The sequence below is a fragment of the Nuphar pumila genome, chromosome 1 (genome assembly GCF_984573655.1).
Source record: "Nuphar pumila chromosome 1, dmNupPumi1.hap1.1, whole genome shotgun sequence".
In the NCBI taxonomy this organism is placed as follows: Eukaryota; Viridiplantae; Streptophyta; class Magnoliopsida; order Nymphaeales; family Nymphaeaceae; genus Nuphar; species Nuphar pumila.
Genome location: NC_143249.1, coordinates 161,634,717 through 161,652,576, shown reverse-complemented (window position 1 = coordinate 161,652,576; position 17,860 = coordinate 161,634,717). Strand labels below are relative to the sequence as shown.

At 57.6% G+C, this 17,860-nt stretch overlaps 31 non-coding genes and 2 pseudogenes across 31 annotated transcripts; all 33 read right to left on the bottom strand.

Annotated features, from left to right (window-relative positions):
• Positions 1-157: 157 nt before the first annotated feature.
• Positions 158-276, bottom strand: LOC149849778 (5S ribosomal RNA). Its single transcript, XR_016434666.1, has one exon. It is a non-coding gene; the product is annotated as a 5S ribosomal RNA (ribosomal RNA).
• Positions 277-699: 423 nt separating this feature from the next.
• LOC149849777 (5S ribosomal RNA) lies at positions 700-818 on the bottom strand. The gene has a single exon (XR_016426076.1). It is a non-coding gene; the product is annotated as a 5S ribosomal RNA (ribosomal RNA).
• A 423-nt stretch (positions 819-1,241) lies between these two features.
• Positions 1,242-1,360, bottom strand: LOC149849776 (5S ribosomal RNA). Its single transcript, XR_016434665.1, has one exon. It is a non-coding gene; the product is annotated as a 5S ribosomal RNA (ribosomal RNA).
• Positions 1,361-1,782: 422 nt separating this feature from the next.
• Positions 1,783-1,901, bottom strand: LOC149849775 (5S ribosomal RNA). The gene has a single exon (XR_016434664.1). It is a non-coding gene; the product is annotated as a 5S ribosomal RNA (ribosomal RNA).
• A 423-nt stretch (positions 1,902-2,324) lies between these two features.
• LOC149849774 (5S ribosomal RNA) lies at positions 2,325-2,443 on the bottom strand. The gene has a single exon (XR_016434663.1). It is a non-coding gene; the product is annotated as a 5S ribosomal RNA (ribosomal RNA).
• A 423-nt stretch (positions 2,444-2,866) lies between these two features.
• Positions 2,867-2,985, bottom strand: LOC149849773 (5S ribosomal RNA). The gene has a single exon (XR_016426055.1). It is a non-coding gene; the product is annotated as a 5S ribosomal RNA (ribosomal RNA).
• A 423-nt stretch (positions 2,986-3,408) lies between these two features.
• Positions 3,409-3,527, bottom strand: LOC149849772 (5S ribosomal RNA). Its single transcript, XR_016435987.1, has one exon. It is a non-coding gene; the product is annotated as a 5S ribosomal RNA (ribosomal RNA).
• A 410-nt stretch (positions 3,528-3,937) lies between these two features.
• LOC149849771 (5S ribosomal RNA) lies at positions 3,938-4,056 on the bottom strand. The gene has a single exon (XR_016434661.1). It is a non-coding gene; the product is annotated as a 5S ribosomal RNA (ribosomal RNA).
• Positions 4,057-4,479: 423 nt separating this feature from the next.
• On the bottom strand, positions 4,480-4,598 carry LOC149849770 (5S ribosomal RNA). The gene has a single exon (XR_016434660.1). It is a non-coding gene; the product is annotated as a 5S ribosomal RNA (ribosomal RNA).
• A 423-nt stretch (positions 4,599-5,021) lies between these two features.
• Positions 5,022-5,140, bottom strand: LOC149849769 (5S ribosomal RNA). The gene has a single exon (XR_016426030.1). It is a non-coding gene; the product is annotated as a 5S ribosomal RNA (ribosomal RNA).
• Positions 5,141-5,562: 422 nt separating this feature from the next.
• LOC149849768 (5S ribosomal RNA) lies at positions 5,563-5,681 on the bottom strand. The gene has a single exon (XR_016435976.1). It is a non-coding gene; the product is annotated as a 5S ribosomal RNA (ribosomal RNA).
• Positions 5,682-6,091: 410 nt separating this feature from the next.
• Positions 6,092-6,210, bottom strand: LOC149849767 (5S ribosomal RNA). Its single transcript, XR_016434659.1, has one exon. It is a non-coding gene; the product is annotated as a 5S ribosomal RNA (ribosomal RNA).
• A 423-nt stretch (positions 6,211-6,633) lies between these two features.
• LOC149849766 (5S ribosomal RNA) lies at positions 6,634-6,752 on the bottom strand. Its single transcript, XR_016436723.1, has one exon. It is a non-coding gene; the product is annotated as a 5S ribosomal RNA (ribosomal RNA).
• A 410-nt stretch (positions 6,753-7,162) lies between these two features.
• Positions 7,163-7,281, bottom strand: LOC149849765 (5S ribosomal RNA; annotated as a pseudogene).
• Positions 7,282-7,703: 422 nt separating this feature from the next.
• Positions 7,704-7,822, bottom strand: LOC149849764 (5S ribosomal RNA). The gene has a single exon (XR_016434658.1). It is a non-coding gene; the product is annotated as a 5S ribosomal RNA (ribosomal RNA).
• Positions 7,823-8,245: 423 nt separating this feature from the next.
• On the bottom strand, positions 8,246-8,364 carry LOC149849763 (5S ribosomal RNA). Its single transcript, XR_016434655.1, has one exon. It is a non-coding gene; the product is annotated as a 5S ribosomal RNA (ribosomal RNA).
• A 423-nt stretch (positions 8,365-8,787) lies between these two features.
• On the bottom strand, positions 8,788-8,906 carry LOC149849762 (5S ribosomal RNA). The gene has a single exon (XR_016434654.1). It is a non-coding gene; the product is annotated as a 5S ribosomal RNA (ribosomal RNA).
• Positions 8,907-9,329: 423 nt separating this feature from the next.
• Positions 9,330-9,448, bottom strand: LOC149849761 (5S ribosomal RNA). The gene has a single exon (XR_016426011.1). It is a non-coding gene; the product is annotated as a 5S ribosomal RNA (ribosomal RNA).
• Positions 9,449-9,870: 422 nt separating this feature from the next.
• Positions 9,871-9,989, bottom strand: LOC149849760 (5S ribosomal RNA). Its single transcript, XR_016435965.1, has one exon. It is a non-coding gene; the product is annotated as a 5S ribosomal RNA (ribosomal RNA).
• Positions 9,990-10,399: 410 nt separating this feature from the next.
• On the bottom strand, positions 10,400-10,518 carry LOC149849759 (5S ribosomal RNA). The gene has a single exon (XR_016434652.1). It is a non-coding gene; the product is annotated as a 5S ribosomal RNA (ribosomal RNA).
• Positions 10,519-10,941: 423 nt separating this feature from the next.
• Positions 10,942-11,060, bottom strand: LOC149849758 (5S ribosomal RNA). Its single transcript, XR_016436712.1, has one exon. It is a non-coding gene; the product is annotated as a 5S ribosomal RNA (ribosomal RNA).
• Positions 11,061-11,470: 410 nt separating this feature from the next.
• Positions 11,471-11,589, bottom strand: LOC149849757 (5S ribosomal RNA; annotated as a pseudogene).
• A 422-nt stretch (positions 11,590-12,011) lies between these two features.
• On the bottom strand, positions 12,012-12,130 carry LOC149849756 (5S ribosomal RNA). Its single transcript, XR_016434651.1, has one exon. It is a non-coding gene; the product is annotated as a 5S ribosomal RNA (ribosomal RNA).
• A 423-nt stretch (positions 12,131-12,553) lies between these two features.
• Positions 12,554-12,672, bottom strand: LOC149849755 (5S ribosomal RNA). The gene has a single exon (XR_016426302.1). It is a non-coding gene; the product is annotated as a 5S ribosomal RNA (ribosomal RNA).
• A 423-nt stretch (positions 12,673-13,095) lies between these two features.
• On the bottom strand, positions 13,096-13,214 carry LOC149849754 (5S ribosomal RNA). Its single transcript, XR_016425988.1, has one exon. It is a non-coding gene; the product is annotated as a 5S ribosomal RNA (ribosomal RNA).
• Positions 13,215-13,636: 422 nt separating this feature from the next.
• LOC149849753 (5S ribosomal RNA) lies at positions 13,637-13,755 on the bottom strand. Its single transcript, XR_016434650.1, has one exon. It is a non-coding gene; the product is annotated as a 5S ribosomal RNA (ribosomal RNA).
• Positions 13,756-14,177: 422 nt separating this feature from the next.
• On the bottom strand, positions 14,178-14,296 carry LOC149849752 (5S ribosomal RNA). The gene has a single exon (XR_016434649.1). It is a non-coding gene; the product is annotated as a 5S ribosomal RNA (ribosomal RNA).
• A 423-nt stretch (positions 14,297-14,719) lies between these two features.
• Positions 14,720-14,838, bottom strand: LOC149849751 (5S ribosomal RNA). Its single transcript, XR_016434648.1, has one exon. It is a non-coding gene; the product is annotated as a 5S ribosomal RNA (ribosomal RNA).
• Positions 14,839-15,261: 423 nt separating this feature from the next.
• Positions 15,262-15,380, bottom strand: LOC149849750 (5S ribosomal RNA). The gene has a single exon (XR_016434646.1). It is a non-coding gene; the product is annotated as a 5S ribosomal RNA (ribosomal RNA).
• Positions 15,381-15,803: 423 nt separating this feature from the next.
• On the bottom strand, positions 15,804-15,922 carry LOC149849749 (5S ribosomal RNA). The gene has a single exon (XR_016425956.1). It is a non-coding gene; the product is annotated as a 5S ribosomal RNA (ribosomal RNA).
• A 423-nt stretch (positions 15,923-16,345) lies between these two features.
• Positions 16,346-16,464, bottom strand: LOC149849748 (5S ribosomal RNA). Its single transcript, XR_016434644.1, has one exon. It is a non-coding gene; the product is annotated as a 5S ribosomal RNA (ribosomal RNA).
• Positions 16,465-16,886: 422 nt separating this feature from the next.
• On the bottom strand, positions 16,887-17,005 carry LOC149849747 (5S ribosomal RNA). The gene has a single exon (XR_016434642.1). It is a non-coding gene; the product is annotated as a 5S ribosomal RNA (ribosomal RNA).
• A 423-nt stretch (positions 17,006-17,428) lies between these two features.
• Positions 17,429-17,547, bottom strand: LOC149849746 (5S ribosomal RNA). The gene has a single exon (XR_016434640.1). It is a non-coding gene; the product is annotated as a 5S ribosomal RNA (ribosomal RNA).
• Between the last annotated feature and the right edge of the window lie 313 nt (positions 17,548-17,860).

Genomic DNA, 17,860 nt, shown 5'->3' with positions numbered 1-17,860 from the left:
CACGCCGCGGCTCGTGTCGGGTGCCGGCGCTGCGGCGCGCAAGGCGAGGGTGAAAGGGAAGCAGAAGACCTCGATGGATCAGATACGGTGTGTTGCGGGAAGTGAAAAGAAGGTCGGAGGTTGGTGCCGACGACAAAAAAGCGCCGAAGGCAAAAAGAGAGTGCAACACGAGGACTTCCCAGGAGGTCACCCATCCCAGTACTACTCTCGCCCAAGCACGCTTAACTTCAGAGTTCTGATGGGATCCGGTGCTTTAGTGCTAGTGTGATCGCACCCGTTACATGTTGCGCGAAAAAATGCTCTTATGCCTCACGCGGGAGCCGTGGGGGCCGCAACGTACGAACCGACTAGCCGTCATAAAAACGGCCCCGAAAAACGCCCGAAATGAGCTTAAACGGCATCCGAAACGGTCCCGAACCGACTTCGTCTGTTCGCCACGTCGTAGCCAGCGGAACGAGCTTTCCGTGGCCACGAAAATCGCCGAATTCCGACATCGGTGTGCCAAGTTACATTCCAGAGAGCCGGAACTGCTGCTTTTGTCGCACGCCGCGGCTCGTGTCGGGTGCGGGCGCTGCGGCGCGCAAGGCGAGGGTGAAAGGGAAGCAGAAGACCTTGATGGATCAGATACGGTGTGTTGCGGTAAGTGAAAAGAAGGTCGAAGGTTGGTGCCGACGACAAAAAAGCGCCGAAGGTAAATAGAGAGTGCAACACGAGGACTTCCCAGGAGGTCACCCATTCCAGTACTACTCTCGCCCAAGCACGCTTAACTTCGGAGTTCTGATGGGATCCGGTGCTTTAGTGCTGGTATGATCGCACCCGTTACATGTTGCGCGAAAAAATGCTCTTATGCCTCACGCGGGAGCCGTGGGGGCCGCAACGCACGAACCGACTAGCCGTCATAGAAACGGCCGCGAAAAACGCCCGAAACGAGCTTAAACGGCATCCGAAACGGTCCCGAACCGACTTTGTCTGTTCGCCACGTCGTAGCCAGCGGAACGAGCTTTCCGTGGCCACGAAAATCGCCGAATTCCGACATCGGCGTGCCAAGTTACGGTCCGGCGACCCGGAACTGCTGCGTTTGTCGCACGCCGCGGCTCGTGTCGGGTGCCGGCGCTGCGGCGCGCAAGGCGAGGGTGAAAGGGAAGCAGAAGACCTCGATGGATCAGATACGGTGTGTTGCGGGAAGTGAAAAGAAGGTCGGAGGTTGGTGCCGACGACAAAAAAGCGCCGAAGGCAAAAAGAGAGTGCAACACGAGGACTTCCCAGGAGGTCACCCATCCCAGTACTACTCTCGCCCAAGCACGCTTAACTTCAGAGTTCTGATGGGATCCGGTGCTTTAGTGCTAGTGTGATCGCACCCGTTACATGTTGCGCGAAAAAATGCTCTTATGCCTCACGCGGGAGCCGTGGGGGCCGCAACGTACGAACCGACTAGCCGTCATAAAAACGGCCCCGAAAAACGCCCGAAATGAGCTTAAACGGCATCCGAAACGGTCCCGAACCGACTTCGTCTGTTCGCCACGTCGTAGCCAGCGGAACGAGCTTTCCGTGGCCACGAAAATCGCCGAATTCCGACATCGGTGTGCCAAGTTACAGTCCGGAGAGCCGAAACTGCTGCTTTTGTCGCACGCCGCGGCTCGTGTCGGGTGCGGGCGCTGCGGCGCGCAAGGCGAGGGTGAAAGGGAAGCAGAAGACCTCGATGGATCAGATACGGTGTGTTGCGGTAAGTGAAAAGAAGGTCGGAGGTTGGTGCCGACGACAAAAAGCGCCGAAGGCAAAAAGAGAGTGCAACACGAGGACTTCCCAGGAGGTCACCCATCCCAGTACTACTCTCGCCCAAGCACGCTTAACTTCAGAGTTCTGATGGGATCCGGTGCTTTAGTGCTAGTGTGATCGCACCCGTTACATGTTGCGCGAAAAAATGCTCTTATGCCTCACGCGGGAGCCGTGGGGGCCGCAACGCACGAACCGACTAGCCGTCATAAAAACGGCCCCGAAAAACGCCCGAAATGAGCTTAAACGGCATCCGAAACGGTCCCGAACCGACTTCGTCTGTTCGTCACGTCGTAGCCAGCGGAACGTGCTTTCCGTGGGCAGGAAAATCGCCGAATTTCGACATCGGCGTGCCAAGTTACGGTCCGGCGAGCCGGAACTGCTGCGTTTGTCGCACGCCGTGGCTCGTGTCGGGTGCCGGCGCTGCGGCGCGCAAGGCGAGGGTGAAAGGGAAGCAGAAGACCTCGATGGATCAGATACGGTGTGTTGCGGGAAGTGAAAAGAAGGTCGGAGGTTGGTGCCGACGACAAAAAAGCGCCGAAGGCAAAAAGAGAGTGCAACACGAGGACTTCCCAGGAGGTCACCCATCCCAGTACTACTCTCGCCCAAGCACGCTTAACTTCAGAGTTCTGATGGGATCCGGTGCTTTAGTGCTAGTGTGATCGCACCCGTTACATGTTGCGCGAAAAAATGCTCTTATGCCTCACGCGGGAGCCGTGGGGGCCGCAACGTACGAACCGACTAGCCGTCATAAAAACGGCCCCGAAAAACGCCCGAAATGAGCTTAAACGGCATCCGAAACGGTCCCGAACCGACTTCGTCTGTTCGCCACGTCGTAGCCAGCGGAACGAGCTTTCCGTGGCCACGAAAATCGCCGAATTCCGACATCGGTGTGCCAAGTTACAGTCCAGAGAGCCGGAACTGCTGCTTTTGTCGCACGCCGCGGCTCGTGTCGGGTGCGGGCGCTGCGGCGCGCAAGGCGAGGGTGAAAGGGAAGCAGAAGACCTTGATGGATCAGATACGGTGTGTTGCGGTAAGTGAAAAGAAGGTCGGAGGTTGGTGCCGACGACAAAAAAGCGCCGAAGGTAAATAGAGAGTGCAACACGAGGACTTCCCAGGAGGTCACCCATTCCAGTACTACTCTCGCCCAAGCACGCTTAACTTCGGAGTTCTGATGGGATCCGGTGCTTTAGTGCTGGTATGATCGCACCCGTTACATGTTGCGCGAAAAAATGCTCTTATGCCTCACGCGGGAGCCGTGGGGGCCGCAACGCACGAACCGACTAGCCGTCATAGAAATGGCCCCGAAAAACGCCCGAAACGAGCTTAAACGGCATCCGAAACGGTCCCGAACCGACTTCGTCTGTTCGTCACGTCGTAGCCAGCGGAACGTGCTTTCCGTGGCCAGGAAAATCGCCGAATTTCGACATCGGCGTGCCAAGTTACGGTCCGGCGAGCCGGAACTGCTGCGTTTGTCGCACGCCGCGGCTCGTGTCGGGTGCCGGCGCTGCGGCGCGCAAGGCGAGGGTGAAAGGGAAGCAGAAGACCTCGATGGATCAGATACGGTGTGTTGCGGGAAGTGAAAAGAAGGTCGGAGGTTGGTGCCGACGACAAAAAAGCGCCGAAGGCAAAAAGAGAGTGCAACACAAGGACTTCTCAGGAGGTCACCCATCCCAGTACTACTCTTGCTCAAGCACGCTTAACTTCAGAGTTCTGATGGGATCCGGTGCTTTAGTGCTGGTATGATCGCACCCGTTACATGTTGCGCGAAAAAATGCTCTTATGCCTCACGCGGGCGCCGTGGGGGCCGCAACGCACAAACCGACTAGCCGTCATAGAAACGCCCGAAATGAGCTTAAACGGCATCTGAAACGGTCCCGAACCGACTTCGTCTGTTCGTCACGTCGTAGCCAGCGGAACGAGCTTTCCGTGGCCAGGAAAATCGCCGAATTTCGACATCGGCGTGCCAAGTTACGGTCCGGCGAGCCGGAACTGCTGCGTTTGTCGCACGCCGCGGCTCGTGTCGGGTGCCGGCGCTGCGGCGTGCAAGGCGAGGGTGAAAGGGAAGCAGAAGACCTCGATGGATCAGATACGGTGTGTTGCGGGAAGTGAAAAGAAGGTCGGAGGTTGGTGCCGACGACAAAAAAGCGCCGAAGGCAAAAAGAGAGTGCAACACGAGGACTTCCCAGGAGGTCACCCATCCCAGTACTACTCTCGCCCAAGCACGCTTAACTTCAGAGTTCTGATGGGATCCGGTGCTTTAGTGCTAGTGTGATCGCACCCGTTACATGTTGCGCGAAAAAATGCTCTTATGCCTCACGCGGGAGCCGTGGGGGCCGCAACGCACGAACCGACTAGCCGTCATAAAAACGGCCCCGAAAAACGCCCGAAATGAGCTTAAACGGCATCCGAAACGGTCCCGAACCGACTTCGTCTGTTCGTCACGTCGTAGCCAGCGGAACGTGCTTTCCGTGGGCAGGAAAATCGCCGAATTTCGACATCGGCGTGCCAAGTTACGGTCCGGCGAGCCGGAACTGCTGCGTTTGTCGCACGCCGCGGCTCGTGTCGGGTGCCGGCGCTGCGGCGCGCAAGGCGAGGGTGAAAGGGAAGCAGAAGACCTCGATGGATCAGATACGGTGTGTTGCGGGAAGTGAAAAGAAGGTCGGAGGTTGGTGCCGACGACAAAAAAGCGCCGAAGGCAAAAAGAGAGTGCAACACGAGGACTTCCCAGGAGGTCACCCATCCCAGTACTACTCTCGCCCAAGCACGCTTAACTTCAGAGTTCTGATGGGATCCGGTGCTTTAGTGCTAGTGTGATCGCACCCGTTACATGTTGCGCGAAAAAATGCTCTTATGCCTCACGCGGGAGTCGTGGGGGCCGCAACGTACGAACCGACTAGCCGTCATAAAAACGGCCCCGAAAAACGCCCGAAATGAGCTTAAACGGCATCCGAAACGGTCCCGAACCGACTTCGTCTGTTCGCCACGTCGTAGCCAGCGGAACGAGCTTTCCGTGGCCACGAAAATCGCCGAATTCCGACATCGGTGTGCCAAGTTACAGTCCAGAGAGCCGGAACTGCTGCTTTTGTCGCACGCCGCGGCTCGTGTCGGGTGCGGGCGCTGCGGCGCGCAAGGCGAGGGTGAAAGGGAAGCAGAAGACCTTGATGGATCAGATACGGTGTGTTGCGGTAAGTGAAAAGAAGGTCGGAGGTTGGTGCCGACGACAAAAAAGCGCCGAAGGTAAATAGAGAGTGCAACACGAGGACTTCCCAGGAGGTCACCCATTCCAGTACTACTCTCGCCCAAGCACGCTTAACTTCGGAGTTCTGATGGGATCCGGTGCTTTAGTGCTGGTATGATCGCACCCGTTACATGTTGCGCGAAAAAATGCTCTTATGCCTCACGCGGAAGCCGTGGGGGCCGCAACGCACAAACCGACTAGCCGTCATAGAAACGCCCCGAAAAACGCCCGAAACGAGCTTAAACGGCATCTGAAACGGTCCCGAACCGACTTCGTCTGTTCGTCACGTCGTAGCCAGCGGAACGTGCTTTCCGTGGCCAGGAAAATCGCCGAATTTCGACATCGGCGTGCCAAGTTACGGTCCGGCGAGCCGGAACTGCTGCGTTTGTCGCACGCCGCGGCTCGTGTCGGGTGCCGGCGCTGCGGCGCGCAAGGCGAGGGTGAAAGGGAAGCAGAAGACCTCGATGGATCAGATACGGTGTGTTGCGGGAAGTGAAAAGAAGGTCGGAGGTTGGTGCCGACGACAAAAAAGCGCCGAAGGCAAAAAGAGAGTGCAACACAAGGACTTCTCAGGAGGTCACCCATCCCAGTACTACTCTTGCTCAAGCACGCTTAACTTCAGAGTTCTGATGGGATCCGGTGCTTTAGTGCTGGTATGATCGCACCCGTTACATGTTGCGCGAAAAAATGCTCTTATGCCTCACGCGGGCGCCGTGGGGGCCGCAACGCACAAACCGACTAGCCGTCATAGAAACGCCCGAAATGAGCTTAAACGGCATCTGAAACGGTCCCGAACCGACTTCGTCTGTTCGTCACGTCGTAGCCAGCGGAACGAGCTTTCCGTGGCCAGGAAAATCGCCGAATTTCGACATCGGCGTGCCAAGTTACGGTCCGGCGAGCCGGAACTGCTGCGTTTGTCGCACGCCGCGGCTCGTGTCGGGTGCCGGCGCTGCGGCGTGCAAGGCGAGGGTGAAAGGGAAGCAGAAGACCTCGATGGATCAGATACGGTGTGTTGCGGGAAGTGAAAAGAAGGTCGGAGGTTGGTGCCGACGACAAAAAAGCGCCGAAGGCAAAAAGAGAGTGCAACACGAGGACTTCCCAGGAGGTCACCCATCCCAGTACTACTCTCGCCCAAGCACGCTTAACTTCAGAGTTCTGATGGGATCCGGTGCTTTAGTGCTAGTGTGATCGCACCCGTTACATGTTGCGCGAAAAAATGCTCTTATGCCTCACGCGGGAGCCGTGGGGGCCGCAACGCACGAACCGACTAGCCGTCATAAAAACGGCCCCGAAAAACGCCCGAAATGAGCTTAAACGGCATCCGAAACGGTCCCGAACCGACGTCGTCTGTTCGTCACGTCGTAGCCAGCGGAACGTGCTTTCCGTGGGCAGGAAAATCGCCGAATTTCGACATCGGCGTGCCGAGTTACGGTCCGGCGAGCCGGAACTGCTGCGTTTGTCGCACGCCGCGGCTCGTGTCGGGTGCCGGCGCTGCGGCGCGCAAGGCGAGGGTGAAAGGGAAGCAGAAGACCTCGATGGATCAGATACGGTGTGTTGCGGGAAGTGAAAAGAAGGTCGGAGGTTGGTGCCGACGACAAAAAAGCGCCGAAGGCAAAAAGAGAGTGCAACACAAGGACTTCCCAGGAGGTCACCCATCCCAGTACTACTCTCGCTCAAGCACGCTTAACTTCAGAGTTCTGATGGGATCCGGTGCTTTAGTGCTGGTATGATCGCACCCGTTACATGTTGCGCGAAAAAATGCTCTTATGCCTCACGCGGGAGCCGTGGGGGCCGCAACGCACAAACCGACTAGTCATCATAGAAACGCCCGAAATGATCTTAAACGGCATCTAAAACGGTCCCGAACCGACTTCGTCTGTTCGTCACGTCGTAGCCAGCGGAACGAGCTTTCCGTGGCCAGGAAAATCGCCGAATTTCGACATCGGCGTGCCAAGTTACGGTCTGGCGAGCCGGAACTGCTGCGTTTGTCGCACGCCGCGGCTCGTGTCGGGTGCCGGCGCTGCGGCGCGCAAGGCGAGGGTGAAAGGGAAGCAGAAGACCTCGATGGATCAGATACGGTGTGTTGCGGGAAGTGAAAAGAAGGTCGGAGGTTGGTGCCGACGACAAAAAAGCGCCGAAGGCAAAAAGAGAGTGCAACACGAGGACTTCCCAGGAGGTCACCCATCCCAGTACTACTCTCGCCCAAGCACGCTTAACTTCAGAGTTAAGATGGGATCCGGTGCTTTAGTGCTAGTGTGATCGCACCTGTTACATGTTGCGCCAAAAAATGCTCTTATGCCTCACGCGGGAGCCGTGGGGGCCGCAACGCACGAACCGACTAGCCGTCATAAAAACGGCCCCGAAAAACGCCCGAAATGAGCTTAAACAGCATCCGAAACGGTCCTGAACCGACTTCGTCTGTTCGCCACGTCGTAGCCAGCGGAACGAGCTTTCCGTGGCCACGAAAATCGCCGAATTCCGACATCGGTGTGCCAAGTTACAGTCCGGAGAGCCGGAACTGCTGCTTTTGTCGCACGCCGCGGCTCGTGTCGGGTGCGGGCGCTGCGGCGCGCAAGGCGAGGGTGAAAGGGAAGCAGAAGACCTCGATGGATCAGATACGGTGTGTTGCGGTAAGTGAAAAGAAGGTCGGAGGTTGGTGCCGACGACAAAAAGCGCCGAAGGCAAAAAGAGAGTGCAACACGAGGACTTCCCAGGAGGTCACCCATCCCAGTACTACTCTCGCCCAAGCACGCTTAACTTCAGAGTTCTGATGGGATCCGGTGCTTTAGTGCTAGTGTGATCGCACCCGTTACATGTTGCGCGAAAAAATGCTCTTATGCCTCACGCGGGAGCCGTGGGGGCCGCAACGCACGAACCGACTAGCCGTCATAAAAACGGCCCCGAAAAACGCCCGAAATGAGCTTAAACGGCATCCGAAACGGTCCCGAACCGACTTCGTCTGTTCGTCACGTCGTAGCCAGCGGAACGTGCTTTCCGTGGGCAGGAAAATCGCCGAATTTCGACATCGGCGTGCCAAGTTACGGTCCGGCGAGCCGGAACTGCTGCGTTTGTCGCACGCCGCGGCTCGTGTCGGGTGCCGGCGCTGCGGCGCGCAAGGCGAGGGTGAAAGGGAAGCAGAAGACCTCGATGGATCAGATACGGTGTGTTGCGGGAAGTGAAAAGAAGGTCGGAGGTTGGTGCCGACGACAAAAAAGCGCCGAAGGCAAAAAGAGAGTGCAACACGAGGACTTCCCAGGAGGTCACCCATCCCAGTACTACTCTCGCCCAAGCACGCTTAACTTCAGAGTTCTGATGGGATCCGGTGCTTTAGTGCTAGTGTGATCGCACCCGTTACATGTTGCGCGAAAAAATGCTCTTATGCCTCACGCGGGAGCCGTGGGGGCCGCAACGTACGAACCGACTAGCCGTCATAAAAACGGCCCCGAAAAACGCCCGAAATGAGCTTAAACGGCATCCGAAACGGTCCCGAACCGACTTCGTCTGTTCGTCACGTCGTAGCCAGCGGAACGTGCTTTCCGTGGGCAGGAAAATCGCCGAATTTCGACATCGGCGTGCCAAGTTACGGTCCGGCGAGCCGGAACTGCTGCGTTTGTCGCACGCCGCGGCTCGTGTCGGGTGCCGGCGCTGCGGCGCGCAAGGCGAGGGTGAAAGGGAAGCAGAAGACCTCGATGGATCAGATACGGTGTGTTGCGGGAAGTGAAAAGAAGGTCGGAGGTTGGTGCCGACGACAAAAAAGCGCCGAAGGCAAAAAGAGAGTGCAACACGAGGACTTCCCAGGAGGTCACCCATCCCAGTACTACTCTCGCCCAAGCACGCTTAACTTCAGAGTTCTGATGGGATCCGGTGCTTTAGTGCTAGTGTGATCGCACCCGTTACATGTTGCGCGAAAAAATGCTCTTATGCCTCACGCGGGAGTCGTGGGGGCCGCAACGTACGAACCGACTAGCCGTCATAAAAACGGCCCCGAAAAACGCCCGAAATGAGCTTAAACGGCATCCGAAACGGTCCCGAACCGACTTCGTCTGTTCGCCACGTCGTAGCCAGCGGAACGAGCTTTCCGTGGCCACGAAAATCGCCGAATTCCGACATCGGTGTGCCAAGTTACAGTCCAGAGAGCCGGAACTGCTGCTTTTGTCGCACGCCGCGGCTCGTGTCGGGTGCGGGCGCTGCGGCGCGCAAGGCGAGGGTGAAAGGGAAGCAGAAGACCTTGATGGATCAGATACGGTGTGTTGCGGTAAGTGAAAAGAAGGTCGGAGGTTGGTGCCGACGACAAAAAAGCGCCGAAGGTAAATAGAGAGTGCAACACGAGGACTTCCCAGGAGGTCACCCATTCCAGTACTACTCTCGCCCAAGCACGCTTAACTTCGGAGTTCTGATGGGATCCGGTGCTTTAGTGCTGGTATGATCGCACCCGTTACATGTTGCGCGAAAAAATGCTCTTATGCCTCACGCGGAAGCCGTGGGGGCCGCAACGCACAAACCGACTAGCCGTCATAGAAACGCCCCGAAAAACGCCCGAAACGAGCTTAAACGGCATCTGAAACGGTCCCGAACCGACTTCGTCTGTTCGTCACGTCGTAGCCAGCGGAACGTGCTTTCCGTGGCCAGGAAAATCGCCGAATTTCGACATCGGCGTGCCAAGTTACGGTCCGGCGAGCCGGAACTGCTGCGTTTGTCGCACGCCGCGGCTCGTGTCGGGTGCCGGCGCTGCGGCGCGCAAGGCGAGGGTGAAAGGGAAGCAGAAGACCTCGATGGATCAGATACGGTGTGTTGCGGGAAGTGAAAAGAAGGTCGGAGGTTGGTGCCGACGACAAAAAAGCGCCGAAGGCAAAAAGAGAGTGCAACACAAGGACTTCTCAGGAGGTCACCCATCCCAGTACTACTCTTGCTCAAGCACGCTTAACTTCAGAGTTCTGATGGGATCCGGTGCTTTAGTGCTGGTATGATCGCACCCGTTACATGTTGCGCGAAAAAATGCTCTTATGCCTCACGCGGGCGCCGTGGGGGCCGCAACGCACAAACCGACTAGCCGTCATAGAAACGCCCGAAATGAGCTTAAACGGCATCTGAAACGGTCCCGAACCGACTTCGTCTGTTTGTCACGTCGTAGCCAGCGGAACGAGCTTTCCGTGGCCAGGAAAATCGCCGAATTTCGACATCGGCGTGCCAAGTTACGGTCCGGCGAGCCGGAACTGCTGCGTTTGTCGCACGCCGCGGCTCGTGTCGGGTGCCGGCGCTGCGGCGTGCAAGGCGAGGGTGAAAGGGAAGCAGAAGACCTCGATGGATCAGATACGGTGTGTTGCGGGAAGTGAAAAGAAGGTCGGAGGTTGGTGCCGACGACAAAAAAGCGCCGAAGGCAAAAAGAGAGTGCAACACGAGGACTTCCCAGGAGGTCACCCATCCCAGTACTACTCTCGCCCAAGCACGCTTAACTTCAGAGTTCTGATGGGATCCGGTGCTTTAGTGCTAGTGTGATCGCACCCGTTACATGTTGCGCGAAAAAATGCTCTTATGCCTCACGCGGGAGCCGTGGGGGCCGCAACGCACGAACCGACTAGCCGTCATAAAAACGGCCCCGAAAAACGCCCGAAATGAGCTTAAACGGCATCCGAAACGGTCCCGAACCGACGTCGTCTGTTCGTCACGTCGTAGCCAGCGGAACGTGCTTTCCGTGGGCAGGAAAATCGCCGAATTTCGACATCGGCGTGCCGAGTTACGGTCCGGCGAGCCGGAACTGCTGCGTTTGTCGCACGCCGCGGCTCGTGTCGGGTGCCGGCGCTGCGGCGCGCAAGGCGAGGGTGAAAGGGAAGCAGAAGACCTCGATGGATCAGATACGGTGTGTTGCGGGAAGTGAAAAGAAGGTCGGAGGTTGGTGCCGACGACAAAAAAGCGCCGAAGGCAAAAAGAGAGTGCAACACAAGGACTTCCCAGGAGGTCACCCATCCCAGTACTACTCTCGCTCAAGCACGCTTAACTTCAGAGTTCTGATGGGATCCGGTGCTTTAGTGCTGGTATGATCGCACCCGTTACATGTTGCGCGAAAAAATGCTCTTATGCCTCACGCGGGAGCCGTGGGGGCCGCAACGCACAAACCGACTAGTCATCATAGAAACGCCCGAAATGATCTTAAACGGCATCTAAAACGGTCCCGAACCGACTTCGTCTGTTCGTCACGTCGTAGCCAGCGGAACGAGCTTTCCGTGGCCAGGAAAATCGCCGAATTTCGACATCGGCGTGCCAAGTTACGGTCTGGCGAGCCGGAACTGCTGCGTTTGTCGCACGCCGCGGCTCGTGTCGGGTGCCGGCGCTGCGGCGCGCAAGGCGAGGGTGAAAGGGAAACAGAATACCTCGATGGATCAGATACGGTGTGTTGCGGGAAGTGAAAAGAAGGTCGGAGGTTGGTGCCGACGACAAAAAAGCGCCGAAGGCAAAAAGAGAGTGCAACACGAGGACTTCCCAGGAGGTCACCCATCCCAGTACTACTCTCGCCCAAGCACGCTTAACTTCAGAGTTAAGATGGGATCCGGTGCTTTAGTGCTAGTGTGATCGCACCTGTTACATGTTGCGCCAAAAAATGCTCTTATGCCTCACGCGGGAGCCGTGGGGGCCGCAACGCACGAACCGACTAGCCGTCATAAAAACGGCCCCGAAAAACGCCCGAAATGAGCTTAAACAGCATCCGAAACGGTCCTGAACCGACTTTGTCTGTTCGCCACGTCGTAGCCAGCGGAACGAGCTTTCCGTGGCCACGAAAATCGCCGAATTCCGACATCGGTGTGCCAAGTTACAGTCCGGAGAGCCGGAACTGCTGCTTTTGTCGCACGCCGCGGCTCGTGTCGGGTGCGGGCGCTGCGGCGCGCAAGGCGAAGGTGAAAGGGAAGCAGAAGACCTCGATGGATCAGATACGGTGTGTTGCGGTAAGTGAAAAGAAGGTCGGAGGTTGGTGCCGACGACAAAAAGCGCCGAAGGCAAAAAGAGAGTGCAACACGAGGACTTCCCAGGAGGTCACCCATCCCAGTACTACTCTCGCCCAAGCACGCTTAACTTCAGAGTTCTGATGGGATCCGGTGCTTTAGTGCTAGTGTGATCGCACCCGTTACATGTTGCGCGAAAAAATGCTCTTATGCCTCACGCGGGAGCCGTGGGGGCCGCAACGCACGAACCGACTAGCCGTCATAAAAACGGCCCCGAAAAACGCCCGAAATGAGCTTAAACGGCATCCGAAACGGTCCCGAACCTACTTCGTCTGTTCGTCACGTCGTAGCCAGCGGAACGTGCTTTCCGTGGGCAGGAAAATCGCCGAATTTCGACATCGGCGTGCCAAGTTACGGTCCGGCGAGCCGGAACTGCTGCGTTTGTCGCACGCCGCGGCTCGTGTCGGGTGCCGGCGCTGCGGCGCGCAAGGCGAGGGTGAAAGGGAAGCAGAAGACCTCGATGGATCAGATACGGTGTGTTGCGGGAAGTGAAAAGAAGGTCGGAGGTTGGTGCCGACGACAAAAAAGCGCCGAAGGCAAAAAGAGAGTGCAACACGAGGACTTCCCAGGAGGTCACTCATCCCAGTACTACTCTCGCCCAAGCACGCTTAACTTCAGAGTTCTGATGGGATCCGGTGCTTTAGTGCTAGTGTGATCGCACCCGTTACATGTTGCGCGAAAAAATGCTCTTATGCCTCACGCGGGAGCCGTGGGGGCCGCAACGTACGAACCGACTAGCCGTCATAAAAACGGCCCCGAAAAACGCCCGAAATGAGCTTAAACGGCATCCGAAACGGTCCCGAACCGACTTCGTCGGTTCGCCACGTCGTAGCCAGCGGAACGAGCTTTCCGTGGCCACGAAAATCGCCGAATTCCGACATCGGTGTGCCAAGTTACAGTCCAGAGAGCCGGAACTGCTGCTTTTGTCGCACGCCGCGGCTCGTGTCGGGTGCGGGCGCTGCGGCGCGCAAGGCGAGGGTGAAAGGGAAGCAGAAGACCTTGATGGATCAGATACGGTGTGTTGCGGTAAGTGAAAAGAAGGTCGGAGGTTGGTGCCGACGACAAAAAAGCGCCGAAGGTAAATAGAGAGTGCAACACGAGGACTTCCCAGGAGGTCACCCATTCCAGTACTACTCTCGCCCAAGCACGCTTAACTTCGGAGTTCTGATGGGATCCGGTGCTTTAGTGCTGGTATGATCGCACCCGTTACATGTTGCGCGAAAAAATGCTCTTATGCCTCACGCGGAAGCCGTGGGGGCCGCAACGCACAAACCGACTAGCCGTCATAGAAACGCCCCGAAAAACGCCCGAAACGAGCTTAAACGGCATCTGAAACGGTCCCGAACCGACTTCGTCTGTTCGTCACGTCGTAGCCAGCGGAACGTGCTTTCCGTGGCCAGGAAAATCGCCGAATTTCGACATCGGCGTGCCAAGTTACGGTCCGGCGAGCCGGAACTGCTGCGTTTGTCGCACGCCGCGGCTCGTGTCGGGTGCCGGCGCTGCGGCGCGCAAGGCGAGGGTGAAAGGGAAGCAGAAGACCTCGATGGATCAGATACGGTGTGTTGCGGGAAGTGAAAAGAAGGTCGGAGGTTGGTGCCGACGACAAAAAAGCGCCGAAGGCAAAAAGAGAGTGCAACACGAGGACTTCCCAGGAGGTCACCCATCCCAGTACTACTCTCGCCCAAGCACGCTTAACTTCAGAGTTCTGATGGGATCCGGTGCTTTAGTGCTAGTGTGATCGCACCCGTTACATGTTGCGCGAAAAAATGCTCTTATGCCTCACGCGGGAGCCGTGGGGGCCGCAACGCACGAACCGACTAGCCGTCATAAAAACGGCCCCGAAAAACGCCCGAAATGAGCTTAAACGGCATCCGAAACGGTCCCGAACCGACTTCGTCTGTTCGCCACGTCGTAGCCAGCGGAACGAGCTTTCCGTGGCCACGAAAATCGCCGAATTCCGACATCGGTGTGCCAAGTTACAGTCCGGAGAGCCGGAACTGCTGCTTTTGTCGCACGCCGCGGCTCGTGTCGGGTGCGGGCGCTGCGGCGCGCAAGGCGAGGGTGAAAGGGAAGCAGAAGACCTCGATGGATCAGATACGGTGTGTTGCGGTAAGTGAAAAGAAGGTCGGAGGTTGGTGCCGACGACAAAAAGCGCCGAAGGCAAAAAGAGAGTGCAACACGAGGACTTCCCAGGAGGTCACCCATCCCAGTACTACTCTCGCCCAAGCACGCTTAACTTCAGAGTTCTGATGGGATCCGGTGCTTTAGTGCTAGTGTGATCGCACCCGTTACATGTTGCGCGAAAAAATGCTCTTATGCCTCACGCGGGAGCCGTGGGGGCCGCAACGCACGAACCGACTAGCCGTCATAAAAACGGCCCCGAAAAACGCCCGAAATGAGCTTAAACGGCATCCGAAACGGTCCCGAACCGACTTCGTCTGTTCGTCACGTCGTAGCCAGCGGAACGTGCTTTCCGTGGGTAGGAAAATCGCCGAATTTCGACATCGACGTGCCAAGTTACGGTCCGGCGAGCCGGAACTGCTGCGTTTGTCGCACGCCGCGGCTCGTGTCGGGTGCCGGCGCTGCGGCGCGCAAGGCGAGGGTGAAAGGGAAGCAGAAGACCTCGATGGATCAGATACGGTGTGTTGCGGGAAGTGAAAAGAAGGTCGGAGGTTGGTGCCGACGACAAAAAAGCGCCGAAGGCAAAAAGAGAGTGCAACACGAGGACTTCCCAGGAGGTCACCCATCCCAGTACTACTCTCGCCCAAGCACGCTTAACTTCAGAGTTCTGATGGGATCCGGTGCTTTAGTGCTAGTGTGATCGCACCCGTTACATGTTGCGCGAAAAAATGCTCTTATGCCTCACGCGGGAGCCGTGGGGGCCGCAACGCACGAACCGACTAGCCGTCATAAAAACGGCCCCGAAAAACGCCCGAAATGAGCTTAAACGGCATCCGAAACGGTCCCGAACCGACTTCGTCTGTTCGTCACGTCGTAGCCAGCGGAACGTGCTTTCCGTGGGCAGGAAAATCGCCGAATTTCGACATCGGCGTGCCAAGTTACGGTCCGGCGAGCCGGAACTGCTGCGTTTGTCGCACGCCGCGGCTCGTGTCGGGTGCCGGCGCTGCGGCGCGCAAGGCGAGGGTGAAAGGGAAGCAGAAGACCTCGATGGATCAGATACGGTGTGTTGCGGGAAGTGAAAAGAAGGTCGGAGGTTGGTGCCGACGACAAAAAAGCGCCGAAGGCAAAAAGAGAGTGCAACACGAGGACTTCCCAGGAGGTCACCCATCCCAGTACTACTCTCGCCCAAGCACGCTTAACTTCAGAGTTCTGATGGGATCCGGTGCTTTAGTGCTAGTGTGATCGCACCCGTTACATGTTGCGCGAAAAAATGCTCTTATGCCTCACGCGGGAGCCGTGGGGGCCGCAACGTACGAACCGACTAGCCGTCATAAAAACGGCCCCGAAAAACGCCCGAAATGAGCTTAAACGGCATCCGAAACGGTCCCGAACCGACTTCGTCTGTTCGCCACGTCGTAGCCAGCGGAACGAGCTTTCCGTGGCCACGAAAATCGCCGAATTCCGACATCGGTGTGCCAAGTTACAGTCCAGAGAGCCGGAACTGCTGCTTTTGTCGCACGCCGCGGCTCGTGTCGGGTGCGGGCGCTGCGGCGATCAAGGCGAGGGTGAAAAGGAAGCAGAAGACCTTGATGGATCAGATACGGTGTGTTGCGGTAAGTGAAAAGAAGGTCGGAGGTTGGTGCCGACGACAAAAAAGCGCCGAAGGTAAATAGAGAGTGCAACACGAGGACTTCCCAGGAGGTCACCCATTCCAGTACTACTCTCGCCCAAGCACGCTTAACTTCGGAGTTCTGATGGGATCCGGTGCTTTAGTGCTGGTATGATCGCACCCGTTACATGTTGCGCGAAAAAATGCTCTTATGCCTCACGCGGGAGCCGTGGGGGCCGCAACGCACGAACCGACTAGCCGTCATAGAAACGGCCCCGAAAAACGCCCGAAACGAGCTTAAACGGCATCCGAAACGGTCCCGAACCGACTTCGTCTGTTCGCCACGTCGTAGCCAGCGGAACGAGCTTTCCGTGGCCACGAAAATCGCCGAATTCCGACATCGGCGTGCCAAGTTACGGTCCGGCGACCCGGAACTGCTGCGTTTGTCGCACGCCGCGGCTCGTGTCGGGTGCCGGCGCTGCGGCGCGCAAGGCGAGGGTGAAAGGGAAGCAGAAGACCTCGATGGATCAGATACGGTGTGTTGCGGGAAGTGAAAAGAAGGTCGGAGGTTGGTGCCGACGACAAAAAAGCGCCGAAGGCAAAAAGAGAGTGCAACACGAGGACTTCCCAGGAGGTCACCCATCCCAGTACTACTCTCGCCCAAGCACGCTTAACTTCAGAGTTCTGATGGGATCCGGTGCTTTAGTGCTAGTGTGATCGCACCCGTTACATGTTGCGCGAAAAAATGCTCTTATGCCTCACGCGGGAGCCGTGGGGGCCGCAACGCACGAACCGACTAGCCGTCATAAAAACGGCCCCGAAAAACGCCCGAAATGAGCTTAAACGGCATCCGAAACGGTCCCGAACCGACTTCGTCTGTTCGCCACGTCGTAGCCAGCGGAACGAGCTTTCCGTGGCCACGAAAATCGCCGAATTCCGACATCGGTGTGCCAAGTTACAGTCCGGAGAGCCGGAACTGCTGCTTTTGTCGCACGCCGCGGCTCGTGTCGGGTGCGGGCGCTGCGGCGCGCAAGGCGAGGGTGAAAGGGAAGCAGAAGACCTCGATGGATCAGATACGGTGTGTTGCGGTAAGTGAAAAGAAGGTCGGAGGTTGGTGCCGACGACAAAAAGCGCCGAAGGCAAAAAGAGAGTGCAACACGAGGACTTCCCAGGAGGTCACCCATCCCAGTACTACTCTCGCCCAAGCACGCTTAACTTCAGAGTTCTGATGGGATCCGGTGCTTTAGTGCTAGTGTGATCGCACCCGTTACATGTTGCGCGAAAAAATGCTCTTATGCCTCACGCGGGAGCCGTGGGGGCCGCAACGCACGAACCGACTAGCCGTCATAAAAACGGCCCCGAAAAACGCCCGAAATGAGCTTAAACGGCATCCGAAACGGTCCCGAACCGACTTCGTCTGTTCGTCACGTCGTAGCCAGCGGAATGTGCTTTCCGTGGGCAGGAAAATCGCCGAATTTCGACATCGACGTGCCAAGTTACGGTCCGGCGAGCCGGAACTGCTGCGTTTGTCGCACGCCGCGGCTCGTGTCGGGTGCCGGCGCTGCGGCGCGCAAGGCGAGGGTGAAAGGGAAGCAGAAGACCTCGATGGATCAGATACGGTGTGTTGCGGGAAGTGAAAAGAAGGTCGGAGGTTGGTGCCGACGACAAAAAAGCGCCGAAGGCAAAAAGAGAGTGCAACACGAGGACTTCCCAGGAGGTCACCCATCCCAGTACTACTCTCGCCCAAGCACGCTTAACTTCAGAGTTCTGATGGGATCCGGTGCTTTAGTGCTAGTGTGATCGCACCCGTTACATGTTGCGCGAAAAAATGCTCTTATGCCTCACGCGGGAGCCGTGGGGGCCGCAACGTACGAACCGACTAGCCGTCATAAAAACGGCCCCGAAAAACGCCCGAAATGAGCTTAAACGGCATCCGAAACGGTCCCGAACCGACTTCGTCTGTTCGTCACGTCGTAGCCAGCGGAACGTGCTTTCCGTGGGCAGGAAAATCGCCGAATTTCGACATCGGCGTGCCAAGTTACGGTCCGGCGAGCCGGAACTGCTGCGTTTGTCGCACGCCGCGGCTCGTGTCGGGTGCCGGCGCTGCGGCACGCAAGGCGA